Source organism: Nelumbo nucifera, chromosome 2, assembly GCF_055504915.1.
Source record: "Nelumbo nucifera cultivar China Antique chromosome 2, China Antique-T2T, whole genome shotgun sequence".
Classification (NCBI taxonomy): Eukaryota; Viridiplantae; Streptophyta; class Magnoliopsida; order Proteales; family Nelumbonaceae; genus Nelumbo; species Nelumbo nucifera.
This window is the reverse complement of record NC_142650.1, coordinates 65,173,825-65,189,482: the sequence shown is the minus strand read 5'-3', so window position 1 is coordinate 65,189,482 and position 15,658 is coordinate 65,173,825. Positions and strand designations below refer to the sequence as shown.

Below are 15,658 nucleotides of genomic sequence, written 5' to 3'. Positions count from 1 at the left end.
TTCCACCGATTGTAAGCTTAGTTGATTGAGACCATTCAAGAAATTTGTTCCATCAAGTTTTACAGGTGTAATCTGCCCTCCGGTATTGCCATTTCTTCCCAAGAGGACATAGGTAGGTACTCAGATGTCTTTGTGTGAATCCATCGATCACAGCCCCTCCAAAAACAATATTTCTCACCAGCACCACAGTATTTCAACACCAGCTAAACTCCTAAATACCTTTCCCACAAGGTTAGACATGAGCTACAGCAGAAACTAGGATAAATAAGTATTTGCGGCAAAACATGGATAGAAAAAAAATCCCAAAAAAGTTTTAGGGCTCCAAAAAATTCAGGACTACTTCCTGCAGTCCCAGGGGTTTACCACGACTCAAACACAAGAGGTTTCAGCAACAACCAACCCACCATGCGAGCATGCAAGCCCTAAACTCCAGATCTGGATTTTTTTGCCAAATTTCATCCGAAAAATCAAAGAAAAATCTAAAACAGCTTCAAACCACCATGAAACTAATACCAAAATTCCCCTAAAGTCAGGGCAAATCAATGACCATCAAAAACCCATGAGGATGTCGCCAACTGTACAGACTACTGACATCAAGCGGCAACGTGCTAACGTCAACATGTCCATTTGTGAGTCACAACCAGATGTAGATAGTTTCCTTGATTGTGCAATGCTCTGATACCAAGTTGGAAGGTTTAGAGATGTTGGAAAGAAGAAAAAAAAGAAAGAAGGGAAAGATGTGTCGAGAATGCTTGGTGTGTTACTATTCACACCAACAGACTTTCATTTTAACCTCACAAGCAAAATTAGAAAGGTGCCCTTGAATAGGCACCCAAATACAAATATTCATAAAAGGACAAAAATGCCCTCACACTCTTAACACTTTTCTTTATCAACAGTCAAGGGAATCCTATTAATACTTATAAACACAACTTTACAGATTTACAAGAAAATTGGTATTGGGAAGCCCAAAATGGGTGACAAATCACCACTCCCTTAACCAAATGATAAATTAATACACTACAATTGAGCCCAATATAGTCTTTCCCTACTCAAACCTTACCTTGCTAAAGCATCATCCAACCCATTGGCTAATCTACAAACCCAACAGAAATTAGAATTTAGGCCCATTGCCAACTGTCTAATTTCCCTCATTTAGTTCCTGTATTGCCAAAGTCATTTACTATTTTATCACCCAGCCTTCCACTATCGTAGAATCACCTTCCACCACAATGTTCATTAGGTTCAACCGCTTACATATTCTGCTTTCAAAGTCTCCTAGACCCCCTGGGCTTAAGTATAACACCACAATAAATTCATTAAGTCTCTTAGCACCCCTCCAAAACCTGTCAATCACAGATTTCTTAAACAGCATCCAGCAAAATTTAATTTTATGACTTTAAGTAATTAAGTCTAGGAGGGGGAAAATGCAGTTGTGGCAAGGAACTTGTATTGCCATCCCCTTTCAAAAGCCAAATGCATCTCGATTTTTGTCTACAAGAAATTTCTTCTTTTCTAAGAATTTCCTCTAATTCCACCTTTAGCCTCCACCTTTCTGATATCTCCTCCACTAAGCACTCGCTTTGAGCCTTTTTAAGATCAATCTCCTCTATTCTTTTTGTGATTTGTCCTTTGTTTCCTCCAATCTTCCAAACTCTTGTTTATTCCATTCTTTTTTTCTTGCTTTTAGAAGCTTTAGTTTTTTCGAGAAGCCTACCTCTTTGAGTCTTCTAGCCACATTTTTTAATCCAAAAGGGGTAGAGCCTCCCTGACATTGATCCTCAACAAGACAAAGGTGGCAGTGATCCGAAGTTGCTCTAAGAAGTACTTTCAGGATTAGATTTCCCAAAAGCTCCACCTAATTAACTAAGTATAGGAACCTGTCTAATTTAGAACACACTGGGATCTCCTGAAAATCTGATCAGTAAAGGTAGCTTGCAGTAAAGGGGGTCCTTTTAATTCCAAAGATTCCACCAAAGCATTAAAATTCCTCATGCTTGTGGTTATGCCCTAATTGGAGTTATTTGTTTCATTTGTATACCTGATAACATTGGAATCTCCCCACACACACCAAGGACTGTCCCACAAGCCCCTAATTGTAGATAGTTCCTCCCTTAAAAGGTTTCTATCTCTATAGGAATCAGGGTTGTACACATTGGTTAAAACCCACTCCCTATTTTTGTTTTCCTAAATTGTAAGAATTCCTCCAGATACTCCTCAAGATGGGGCAAAAGACCAACTCAACCCTCTAAATCCCCAGATACTTTTTGTCCATCTCCTATCCACCTCCAATAGTTTTGTTTCCTGTAACATCACTACACTTGGTTTCTCTTTCCTCAAGACATTCCTAATTAGTCTTCTCTTCTTTGCACTCCCAAAACCTTGCTCATTCTAGCAATTGTCTTAATCAAAGAGATGTTGAGAAAACCCTATCTCTTAACAAACCCTTTACTGTTCTCCCCCCCCCCCCCCCTTTTCAACCTCTTTTGGCTCTCATTCTTCCCATAAGAGACACTACAAGCTAATCTTTCCACCTCACTCCTCTTTTTCCTTCCTTTTTTTCCTCCACCCCCTTCTTTTCTAATATATACCCTCATGTTTGCATGCTCTTCTTTGACTTCCTTTGAATTTTTCCTCCTCTTTTTATAGGATTTACTTGCGATTCCTCCGATGGTTTGATTCACCATTCCTTGCTCATTTTCAACATTCTTCTCACCTTCTTCTTTCCTACCTTCCTCTTTAGCTTGCTCTCGATCTACTAACTCAGCTAAATTTTCTAACACCAAATTCATTATTTACTTCTCCTCTTTCTCTACACTATCCCCTTAATTTCAAGGGGATAAGGGTCATTGTCTGCTTTCGGAAGAGGATTCACCGCTAGATTTGCAAAGTCAACAAAGAGAGGAATAGCATCAACAAAGGGGAAGACAACATTAGCACAACAAAGGAAGGAGGAGGATGAAGGGGTGGATATAGAGACTCATCGATGATGGATGAAAGTTTTCTTCCCAAAGCCACATTGGTGAGTTGTAACCCTTTGCAGCATTGACTAGCTCATCCATTTTGATTATTCCTCACATGGATTCCTGTTTTGCTCGCTTTGAACACCATTTTCCCACATACGGATATCCTATGAAAGTGTTTAATTTATTCCCATATTCACTTCTCTACTTGGCTCTTCCAAGTGCCCCAAAAGACATGGTTCCTTCTTCCGCCTCGAACTCTTTCAACTCTAGGACTTCCGTAGTGGAGGGTTCTTCAAACATAAGTTCAAATCCCATCTGATTGACCTCCAAATGTTTAAAGCCTTTTGTGGTGCCAATGCTTCCAATACTTTAAGGTTGGTTCACTTCTTCAACTTCTACAATTTTTAGGTCCTCCCAGTTTGTTTCTTCCTCAAAGTTTAATTCGTCTGGGTGTTCTCTATAATAACGAGGATTAGGCCTCTCTAGGGTGGTTGAGTTTCCCTATTAGCAATGTACCCATGCAAGTTCTTTGCCCTTTAGACTTCTCTTCTGTTCTCGTTCTCGTGGAGGTTCGTCTTCCCTATAACTTGTTGAATACCAAAAGACAATGAAGGGGACGATTATAGATGGGAACTATCATCCCCCATCGGGGCTTTGAAAGAGCCCCCCCCCATTAAAGGGTAGCATGATTATAATAAGACTTGACCAACATCTGGGTTAACTCGATATAACCAGACAAGAGAAAGGCCCACTCCTCTCAACTTTCCTTTGCAATTTGGAAGGTTAGATTTTTAAACTCTACGCATATGATAGATTTGGAGCCATTGGATTTTTCTCAAAATTTTTTTAAAAATTATCCTTAAAAGGTAAGTGGTCCAAAGTGGCTATGGTCTGCACCTTTTCAGTTTCTGGGTTAGATTTCCTTTCCTCAATCAAACCATTCTCTAACCCTAGCTCTAGCTTTCCATGTAGGAAATCCCGTTCCAAGCCATCATCTTCTTCCTCCTTCGTTCTTGCCAACCAAAGAGATGCTTCTGCTGCCAACGCTAGCCAAACTCTTCATCTTTCACTTGTAAATATTTCAATCAATCGTGGAATGAGTTCTAGCCAAGTTCCCAATATCTTCACCGCAACTGCATGAAGGTTTTGCATGTGAGTATCTCCCAACACTCCCCCACAGATCTCTACAATTTTTTTAAAGACATTTTCCTGCCAAAGGTTAAATGACAACCCAAGAATCTTAATAGATAAGCTTCCTTCTGATAACCCTTTTTCGTTGCAAGACAGTGCCCAATAATCCAGCGTAATCTGGCCTATAGTTGACTCAAAGTACACAAGTTCATCTATCTCCCCTATTTCCAGGACTGCTTTTTTGTTCGTCAAAGGGAAAGAGATTTGGTTTTTTCTCTAGCTAAAACTTTTCCGCAATCAAGTCCGAAACTTCGTTCCTATCAACAACTCTCTACTCTGTTGTAACCACATTCTTCCTTCCCCAATCGATCTTCTTACCTTCCCAGATCAAATTTAGCTCTGTGAAGGTAGAGACCATCAAGACATCTTCTTCAAGAGCTGCTTTTGAAGCACCCTTCGACTCCTCATTTTCGTTTTTTTCTCTCATATCTTTGTTGGCCTTTCACCTTCCTTTTTCTCAATGAGCAGTAAGAATTTCTGTAGACTGTTTGCAAAAATCTTCCAACCAATTTCATCCTTCTTTTTTGAAATGCAAAACAATTGTTTTTTTCCTTGTGCAAAACTCTCTATGACCTATAAGAACCAGTTGTTTCTATTCCATTTCAGTATAACATCATAGGTTTTAGGTTTTCCTTGCTAGTGCCAATCGATTGCTCCATCCCATCCTCCTAACAGAGTAAATACGTGTATCCCAATCGATTGCTCCATCCCATCCTCTCTATGACCTATAAGAACCAGTTGTTTCTTTATAGACTTTTAGTACACCTTGTTTTATTTGTTATTTGAGTAAAAGTTGTACTTTGCCCTTTTCTCACATAGCTGAACATGCTACCTCTCCTTTTGAAATTATACATAGTGATGTATGAACTTCATCAGTTATTTCACGATTGGGATACACGTATTTTGTTCAATTATTCTGTCCCAAAGTTTCATAGTTTATCTATCAGTTTAATCCCCCGATAGTTATTATAGCTTTGTATATCACCTTTTTTCTTAAATATAAGCACCATACTACTATTTCTCCAATCATTAAGTATCCTTTTTTACCTTACTATCTTATTAAATAGCTTAGTCAGCCATAACAAGCCTACCTCTCCCATACCTTTCCACACTTCTATTGGAATCCCATCAAGTCCTAATGCCTATCCCTTCTTCATCTTATTTAGTGCCTCTTTTACTACAATAGGTCTAACTCTACAAAATGGATCTAGCAAATATCCAAAAGTTGAAGATGATGAACAAGAAAAGTTGGGGGTAAGATAGTAATTTCAAAATGAGGGGGGACAATGAATATACTAACGATCGGCATGTGATCAAAAAAATCTAAGGAGAGAACTGAAGTTAAATAGCTATGGGGATATCTTTCAAGGGAGAGAGGAGAATAGTTGTTTATGGCCCCTAGAGGGGATAGAAGGTTGAGTGGGGACCACTTTAAAGAGAAAAAGATTAAAAATTGTAGAAGTAGTATCCAAAAAAGTAAGCTATAGGGCATTAATGGGAAGGGTTTTGGCGTAAAGGTGTCAAACCGTTTTAAGAAGTGGGGGACCCAAAGTAGGAGGAAAGGTGCAAGTCAAGACCAAAGGGAGAAGAAAGAAAAGTGGATTTGGGTGATCTCCAAGTATGAAAAATCTAGTCATCGGAAGGCTGGCTCAAAGGTAGTAGAAGATCATGGTGGTTGTCAAACAGCAATAAAAAGAATAGTAAACCAAGAAGAAAATTGAAAGAAAAAGAAGAAAGAGAGAAAGCACAAAGATTTAACATTGGTTCGGCTTGGTAGCCTACATCCATGAGAGAGAGAGAGAGAGAAAGCATCCACTATGAGAAGAAGAGATACAAGACTAACCTCTCTATAGACTCACAACAAATATCCTCACCCACTCAATGCTACACAACCAATGGCTTAAATAATCAAGAGACCAAATTACACATAGGCCCCTCTTCCTCCCATAAATACATCCAAAAATTTATCAACATTACGAATATACCCCTATAACCTCCAACACTCTCCCTAAAAGAAAACCCAAATACAACCAAAGACAATATATTTCTCAACAATGTCTCTAGTAGTGTTCAACGTCCTGAGGTCTGCAAGGTTGAGGCAAAATTAAGAGGGCATCCTAGAGGTAAGTCAGATGTGCTTGGGTCTGAACTTCAATGGCTAGAGTCAGTTTCTCCATCGCTCTTGCTCATCTCTTCCTTAGTTCCTGATGAACCGGAACAGGGGACTAGGGCTAAAGTTGCAGGTATACTTGAAGAAGAGGGTTGAAGATGTTTTGGGAATTGGAGTGGACAAGGTGGTGGAGAATGTCAAAAAGGAGAAGTTGAAGGGGGGTGAAGCGGAAGAGGGAGGTGGTGTTCAGAGAGGAGTTCATTGTTGCCAGGATACAGAACGTGATGGTCTTAATTTGGCTTTGCTTGTTCCTACAAGCACCTATTGCGGCCATTTGATGTATGTAGTGGTAGCTGAAAGAGTGGATTTTGATCTAGACCAAAGGAGGAAGGAGTTTGAGAAAATTGAGGCTGTTGCTACTTCAGAGGTTCAGAAGAAAGTCATAGTCCAAAAAGCCAAACTTTGGAGGAAGTGATAGATATCATAAAAGTAAAGGTAGCTTTGTGGGTAAAGACCTTGGATTGCTTCCAAACTTTGTCTATCACTGACATCTTAAGAGCTTGGACTGAAGTAGCTCATTCTTCAAGAGTATTTGGAAACCTCTAGAAGCCAACAAAGTCGAGCTAAACTTTGATTGGAACTCCATTGGAAATCCAAGAATGGCAGGAATAAGAGGGGTAATCAGAAATTCTGAGGGAAGGATTCTGGCACTATTTTCAGGACCAATTGGTCTGGGAAACTCCTTAAGGCTGAATTGATGGCTCTTTTACAATGCCTCAGATTAGCCAAACAACTGGGCTACATGTTGATTGAGGTAGATCCAAAAGTAATTATTTCATGGGCAAACACCAACAAACATATCCCTTAAACTTTGAGACAAGCAATGAGGGAAGTGGATGAGATTGCAAAAGACATAGGGGCTGAGTTTAAGTGGGCCACAAGAGGTGTGTTGACAGATGTTATTGTACACAGGTTTAGTACCGCAAGGGTACTGTTGTAATTTCCCCATCTTTATGTTGTACGACTAGACTAGTATAAATAATATCTACTGCACACGCCTGCAGTATTCTTTGGGGCTTTCAGTCCTCTCGCCTCTCCTCTCCTCTCTTCCTCTCTTCCTCCTCTCCTCTCTTCTCTTGTTCTTGCTCAACATGGTATCAGAGCAAGCCGTCCAGGCCTGAAGGGTGGTGTCAAGCAAAGCTGTTGTGGTCAATGTCGAGCAGATAGTCTCTTCATCTCCCAGTGCTGTATCCATCGAACTGCTAATCTGTTGTGTTCAGTTCGACCTTATGCAAGAAGATGCCTGCCTGATTTTTCATCTTCCAGCGCAGAAAAAGGGTTCTAGTTATAGAGACTTTTCATCTTCCAGCCCAGAAGTTGTATCCATTATCTGTTCGACTGTAGAGAGGCTATCATCTGAGGTTCGTAGAGGAAGTTCTGGTTTACAGAGAGGCTATCATCTGAGGTTCGTAGAGGAAGTTCTGGTTTACAGAGAGGCTATCATCTGATGTTCAAAGAGGTACCGTTCATCTACTGTTTGGATGCCCTGGTATTCAACTGATTTTTTTTTGTATTTCTTCACCCTTTGATGGACTGTTGATGCCCTGAAGTCGGTGTTGTATTGATCTCATTGATTGACTGTTTGGCTACCCTGTTGATCTCATTGACTGTTCGGCTACCAAGTCTGCCGACTAGGTGTGTGGTGAACCTCACCTTGTATTTTCCATTCTGTTGGGGGGTCATATGACCTCTGTAAAATCGTAGGTCATACAGACCTGGTTATGTACTGCAACTGCAGTGTTGGTTTTTTGGATTCCTACTAAATCGTAGGTCATACAGACCTGTTCAAGTACTGCAACAGCAGTGTTCAGTCTTTGCTCCCAGTGAAACCATAGGTCAGAAGGACCTGTTTCTGTGCTGAGATAGCAAGTGTCCTTTCTTTTGTGGACTGAAGGTCATAAGGACCTGTTTCTGTAACAGCCCTGTACGGCAGTACTCCATTGGTTGCTGTTGTTTTTCTTTCTTAAACCCGAAATCATGGGTAGTGAAGATTCAGCCACATCTGGAGTTTCCTCAATGCTGAATGGAATGGGTGGGGGTGACCTATCCTTTCCTATGGATGTTGTCCCTCTTGATGGTTTAAATTACCTAGAGTGGTCAAGAGGGATCAAGTTATACATCACTGCAAGGGGGAAGATAGGCTATATTAATGGGAGAATCAAAGAACCACCCTCTGGGAGTGCTGAATATGATAGATGGAATCAGGAGAACAGTATGGTTATGTCTTGGCTCTTGGTCTCCATGCAACCTCAAATAAGGAAGAATTTCATGTGGGCTGAAACTACAAATGAGATCTGGGAACAGGCAAAATCTACATATTCAGAATTGCGACACTATGCCAAGATTTATCAACTGCAGGCATCATCATCTACTTGTAGACAGAGGGAGAGATGTTTATCAATATATTACTCTGACTTGACTTCTGTCTGGAAGGAGTTGGACCATTACCAGAATGTGGATTGGAAGTGTGATGAGGATGCCAAAATGTACAAGAAACTTGTCTCCCAGCAAAGAGTGTTTGCCTTCTTACATGCTCTGAATCCTATGTATGAATCTATCAGAGTACAGATTCTCAGCTCTAAGGATCTCCCATCAGTTCAGGAAGTCTATGCTCTTGTACAATCTGAAGAGAGCAGAAGGAATTTGATAAACAGCCCTGGTGGGGATGCAGTTGTGTTGGCAGCAAAAGGGGGTGTCTCTACTAGTGTGGGATCTTCTTCTAGGAAAGGAGATCTCCAGAAAAAAACAGAAGATAAGGACAAATTGTGGTGCACTCATTGCCAGAAACCCCGACACACCAAAGATACCTGTTGGGATCTTCATGGGAAACCAAAATGGGCTCAAGATCTGACTAAGAAGCAAGGTTCAGATGTGAATAAGAGGTCCGGACAGCAAGGTACGAAGAAACACCACATGGCCAACATGGTTACTCGAGAGAATCAGCCCCCCATTTCTACTGTGACTCAGACACATCTCACTGGATCTGACCCGAGGGAGGATATTATGAATTCCTTCCATGACCATTTAGAGCTCTATGGTAGAGCAATTCGTCAAATAGATGCTCCTCCCTCAACCTCATTTGCATCTACGTCAGGTAACCCTGCCACAGCTTTCCATGTTGCTTCTCACACCCCTGACTCTCCATGGAACATTGATTCTGGAGCATCAAAACACATGATTAGTACCTCCTCTTACTTTCAAACCTATCACCTTCTTTCTGGAAGAGACAAGGTGAGACTAGCCGATGGATCATACACTTCCATAGCTGGTCAAGGAACCCTCTCTCTTCCTCTTGGTCTTACCCTTTCTGATGTCCTTCATGTTCCAAAATTTTCCATTAATTTGTTCTCTGTTAGTAGTGTTACTAATTCCTTAAATTGCTCCGTGACTTTTTTCCCTTCTCATTGTGTGATTCAGGATCTGGCCTCGAGGAGGACGATTGGTAGGGGACGATTGGTAGCCGATGGACGTATGGTCTTCATGTTACAGAGTCTATGAGTCAGTCCTGTAAGAGTAAAGTTTATTTATGGCATTGTCACCTTGGTCATTTGTCTTTTGAGTCTTTGAAAGTTGTATTCCCAGAACTGTTTAAGTCAATGTCTGTTTCTGATTTTTCTTGTCAAACGTGTCAGTTAAGTAAACATTGTAGAACTCATTTTCTTCAAAAAAATAGTAAATCTGAATCTCCCTTTCACATTGTTCATTCTGATGTATGGGGCCCTGTTACTTTACCATCTGAGAGTGGGGCTACAAGTATTTCATTACCCTCATTGATGATTATTCTAGATATAGTTGAGTACATCCGATGCGAACAAGGGAGGAAGTACCAAAATCATTCAAGATTTCCAATGGATGGTCTTCACTCAATTTCAGACTGAAATCCAAATTTTTCAGTCAAACAATGCAAAAGAATTTTTTCATAGTGATCTCACTGAATTCTTTGCTTCGCGTGATTCACTTCACCGGAGCTCTTGTGCCCGCACACCACAACAAAATGGTGTGGCCGAATGGAAGAACCAACATCTCCTTGAAGTGGCTCGGGGTTTACTACTTCATATGAATGTCCCCAAACGTTTTTGGCTTGAAGTTGTTCTTTGTTCTACTTACCTCATAAACCGTATGCCCTCTCGTTGGTTAGAGTACAAAGCCCCACATCAGCTTCTCTTTCCTAAGGCTCCCCTTCTTTCTATTCCTCCTCGTGTATTTGGTTGTCAGTGCTTTGTCCAAAATCTGTCTCCCACCGGTGGGAAATTGGATTCTCGTGCTATCCCTTGCATATTTCTTGGTTACTCCTTCACTCAAAAGGGGTACCGTTGTTTTGATCCTGTTTCTCGGAAATTCCATGTCTCCATGGATGTTTCTTTCTTTGAAGATGAGCCTTTTTATCCTGTTTCTCCTCAGGGGGAGTGTAGGGATGAGGAGAAACTGGTTCAGCTCCCTTCTCTTCCTGATCCTCCGCTTTTCGTGTCTTTTCTCGTCGTCGCAAAGGCCAACCAAATTCAAGAGCTGTGGAGAATCCGGAAGTTGTACCTCCAGTGCCACCAAACTCCTCGGGGTAGGATCATACTCACTCAGGTAACTTGGCTCCCAATGATATTCCCGATTCTATTGAAAATGATTCCTCTGCTACTAATGACCTTGACCTTCCTATTGCTCACAGGAAAGGTGTTAGATTGTGCACCACTAAACATCCCATTTCCAACTTTGTTTCCTATGAGAACATTTCACCCTCATTTCGTGCTTTCCTTACCTCTATTGACAGTGTCCCCATCCCCAAGAATGTGACAGAAGCTCTTTCAGTTCCTGAATGGACAAATGCCATGAAGGAAGAAATTAATGCCCTTCATAAAAATGGCACATGGGAACTTGCTAATCTTCCTAAGGGAAAGGTTCCAGTTGGATGTAAATGGGTGTTCACTATCAAGCATAGGGTAGATGGAACGGTGGAGAGGTATAAAGCTCACTTAGTGGCAAAGGGGTTTACTCAAGTGTATGGAGTTGATTATGTAGAAACTTTTGCCCCTGTTGCCAAGATGAACTCCATTAGAGTTCTTATCTCTCTTGCTGCTAATCTGGATTGGAATCTACATCAGCTTGACATCAAGAATGCATTCTTGAATGGTGACCTTGAAGAGGAAGTTTACATGATTCAACCCCCTGGTTTTCTAGCTCAAGGCAATGAATAGAAAGTGTGCAAGTTGAAGAAGTCTTTATACGGGCTGAAACAATCACCAAGAGCTTGGTTCAGCAGATTCCATGTTGCGGTTCAGCAGAAAGGATACAAGCAATGTCAATCAAATCACACACTATTTGTGAAAAGAGGAGAAGGTAAAATTGCTGCCTTAATTGTATATGTAGATGACATAATTGTTACTGGTGACTGGAAGGATGAAATTCAGAGGTTGAAGGTTTTTCTTGCCACTCAGTTTGAAGTGAAGGATCTAGGATCTGCCAGATACTTCCTTGGAATTGAAGTTGCCCGATCAAAGAGGGGTATCTTCATTTCTCAAAGGAAATATGTCCTAGATTTACTTCAGGACACTGGAAAGATGGGGGTGAAGCCAATTGACTCTCCCATTGACCCCAAACATAAATTAGGTGACAGCCAAGGTGAACGTCTCAAGGATGTGAAACAGTTTCAGAGGCTTGTAGGGAGATTGTTATACCTTTCTATGACTCGTCCAGACATTGCATATGTTGTTGGTGTCCTCAGTCAGTTCATGCATGCACCTAGGTCCTCTCATCTTGAAGCAGTAGAGAGAATCCTCCGATATTTAAAGAAGTTTCCAGGCGCTGGCTTGTTATTTCAAAAGCACGGGCATTTGAAAGTTGAAGTTTATACAGATGTAGATTGGGTTGGATCTCAAAGTGACAGAAAGTCTACTAGTGGCTACTGCACCTTTATAGGAGGGAACCTTGTTACATGGAGGAGTAAAAAGAAAAACGTGGTGGCTACATCTAGTGCTGAAGCTGAATATCGTGCTATGGCCCACGGGGTAGCTGAAGGCATGTGGATAAAGAATCAGTTGAGTGAGTTGGGTTTCCCAGTGGACAAACCTATGACTCTATTCTGTGATAACAAAGCAGCTATAAGCATTGTTGCCAATCCAGTGCTACATGATAGAACAAAACACATCGAAGTTGACAAGCATTTTATCAAAGAGAAAGTCATCACAGGCGAAGTGTGTACTCCCTATGTCAGCTCTGAGAACCAACTTGCAGACATCTTTACAAAGGGGCTAAACCATTCCAGACATCATGATCTCTGTGACAAGTTGGGCATGATTGATATCTATGCTCCAACTTGAGGGGGAGTGTTGACAGATGTTATTGTACACAGGTTTAGTACCGCAAGGGTACTGTTGTAATTTCCCCATCTTTATGTTGTACGACTAGACTAGTATAAATAATATCTACTGCACATGCCTGCAGTATTCTTTGGGGCTTTCAGTCCTCTCGCCTCTCCTCTCCTCTCTTCCTCTCTTCCTCCTCTCCTCTCTTCTCTTGCTCTTGTCAACAAGGTGCAAATGGGTTTTCTAACTCTCTGGCTAAAGTGGGTGTAACAAGACAACAATTATTTTGGGCTGGTTTGTAATGTGGGTTTAAGAATAGGGAACAACTTTCCTATGATCATGTTGTACTAACCATCATTTTAAATCTATTAATGCAAATTATTTTCACTGATCAAAAAAATATCCAATTTTGTGCATGTTATTAAGGTCTTTTTGCAATTATAACAAAAAAAAGGATTAGTTAAGGCAAGGCTGACCAAAAAATATAAAATGTTATATAGAAGAAAGGGGGTAAAATTTAGAGCCTTAAATGTTGAAGCCCCTACAGTGAAAACCCAAGAAGTTCAAGACCTAGGTAGGAGAAAAACCTTTCATTATCTCCTCCCAAGGGGTTGTCTCAAAAGACTGTAGTTTTAAGAGAAGGAATGGAAGGAAATGAAGCTGATGAGGTTGCTTTGGAGGTGCTACACAAAAGGGGAAGGGACGAAGAATGGAAGTGTGGATTTGAAGAAAATTGTTGACTAAGAGGTGGAGGTTGGCATATCTTTGGGTCCGTTTTTTTGGGGGAGAAGAAAGTTTTACTAGAAGAGCTTTTAAAGAATATGAGAGGAAAAGAAAGGAAGAGAGCCTTAAAAAATCCATGGTAGGGGAAGGAGGAGAAATTTGGAATGAGGAAGGAGGGCAGGAAGAACTTTGTGATGGTGAGGACTGAATTTGATCTTCGAGGGGAGCTGTTGGGGTTGGTGTTGAGTGTTTGATAGAAGGGATCTGCGTTGAGTTTTGTTGTAGTAGTTTGCTTTTAGTTTGGTTAGATAGGGTTGTTTTCCAGTTGTTTTGTGTGGTGTTACCTTATCACTTTTTAGTTTGATGTATTTTGTTTTCTTTTTCCTTTAATTAAAGTTTTATTTTTACTTCTCAAAAAAAGAAAGAAAGAAAGAAATAGAAAGTGTAATTACCTGAGTCGAAGACAAAGCCTCCATCATAAATAAATCCCCTTACAGCATGGCCAACCTGGTTCTAAGGTCATTATGTCAATACCGTCTATAGATGCACCTCCAACCAAAGACAGCTGATCATGTGATCATTAGCTAGAGAGCCATATTTTTGTATTACTTATGAAGAAAAGATGACCCCTTTGAAATATTTCTAGTGTTTGACCCATTGTTCTTGTTTATTAGTAGCCATATGATTGCATTAATTATGAAGAAAAGAAAACTTCTCTAATGTCAGAAACTAGAGATAGAGAAGACAATATAAAATAGTACAAATGCTGACAGTAGCACTATTTTTGTAGTACAGAGAAGAAAACTATTGCATTACATAAATACCCGGCCTAGGTATACCGCACAGAAAATTGTCCCTATTTATACCATTCCTTGCAAGTGCATCTACTATTCTATTAGCTAATTGAAGTATCCATCGGAACAAGCAGTCCAAAATAGACGCCAAAAATTTAGATTCTTTGATCACTTGCCAGAGTATTTAAGGGCCCCCTGTTTTGTTTTCCAATCCAACTTAGGGCCACTTCACAAAGCAAGGATTAGCTGAACATGATGGCTGTTCAGCGGGCTGTGGAACCAATAATAATGTTCCATACCAGTAATAAAATACATGGGACCCGCAACTTTTACAGTGGGGTCCATGAATTTATTACTGGTGTGGAACATTATCATTGGTTCCACAGCCTGCTGAACAGCCATTGCGTTCAGCTAATCCAAATTCCACTTCACAGTTTCCTTCCACAATCAAATTGGCCCATCCCAACTGGACCTGTGAAACTCATCATTATAATACCATGATGATCTCTAATCACACCCCCTACGCTTGATGATCCCGGGTTGTCAATGCTACACTCATCGAAGTTCAACATCATTTTCCCCAATTCAGGAGTTGACCATATGGTAATAATACCATGTTGTCCATTGTGAACCTGGATACAATACAAAAGCCCAGTCTCCTCAGCACACCATCCAACAATAGGCCTTTGAATTCTTTGCATGCCAGCACCCAATAAACCGTCCTCACCATGACATTTTCAATGATTGAGTCTTCATGTTGATTTTTGTTGTCAGATATTATTTCACCACAAAGGCTCCAAAGCACAACTGCTCTAGACATTTCCAAAGAACTTTTTTCCTTTATGTGTAAATGGAAGAACTATTTGCTAAAAAGTTCCATAATAATTGAAGCATAAGATCAATTCAATCCAAAGGAAGAAAGAAATGATTCCATTCCTTAGATGTGCAGGAAAAAGGAATAGATGGTTAATACTCAATACAGACCCCATTAGAAAGGAAAAGAACATATACAAGAGGATAAGCACAAAGATTCTTTTTCTTTAAAGAGTCTCACATGCTAATAATCCTGAGAGCCGCTTCCCATACAAATGCTTACAGTTTTTGGTGGAGCACGTCCAGCCCAAGCTTCATGAATAGAGAAAGATAATGGGGATAAGGGATTTTTTGTTTGAAGTCTTAAGGAAAGATTTGCATGAGAACTGACCCAAAGAATCCACAGTCCAAACCCTCTTGATTTGACCTATCCTTGCCTAAAAAGAAAAACCAGTTCAAGATGATCAATCAGCTAAATGGAACCCCCACTTTCAACATCCCTAAGACCTCTTCTAAAACCAAAATCCCATGATAATCCTGAAGGAGATAGTCACAAGGTCACTTTGTTCTTTTTTGTTCTCAGTTAAAGCATAAAGTCTAGGGAGCTGTTGGCAGATTGATCTATCACACCCACCAGATATCTTCCCAAAATCTCACTCTATAACTACAGGATCAAATCTAACAAATTAATGGAATCCAGTGAAGATT

At 40.5% G+C, this 15,658-nt stretch overlaps 1 protein-coding gene across 3 annotated transcripts in view; it reads right to left on the bottom strand.

Annotated features, from left to right (window-relative positions):
- Positions 1 to 15,658, bottom strand: part of LOC104601345 (bifunctional nitrilase/nitrile hydratase NIT4B-like) — a 51,563-nt gene that overhangs the window by 31,962 nt on the left and 3,943 nt on the right. The gene's annotated exons all lie outside the window — the stretch shown is intronic.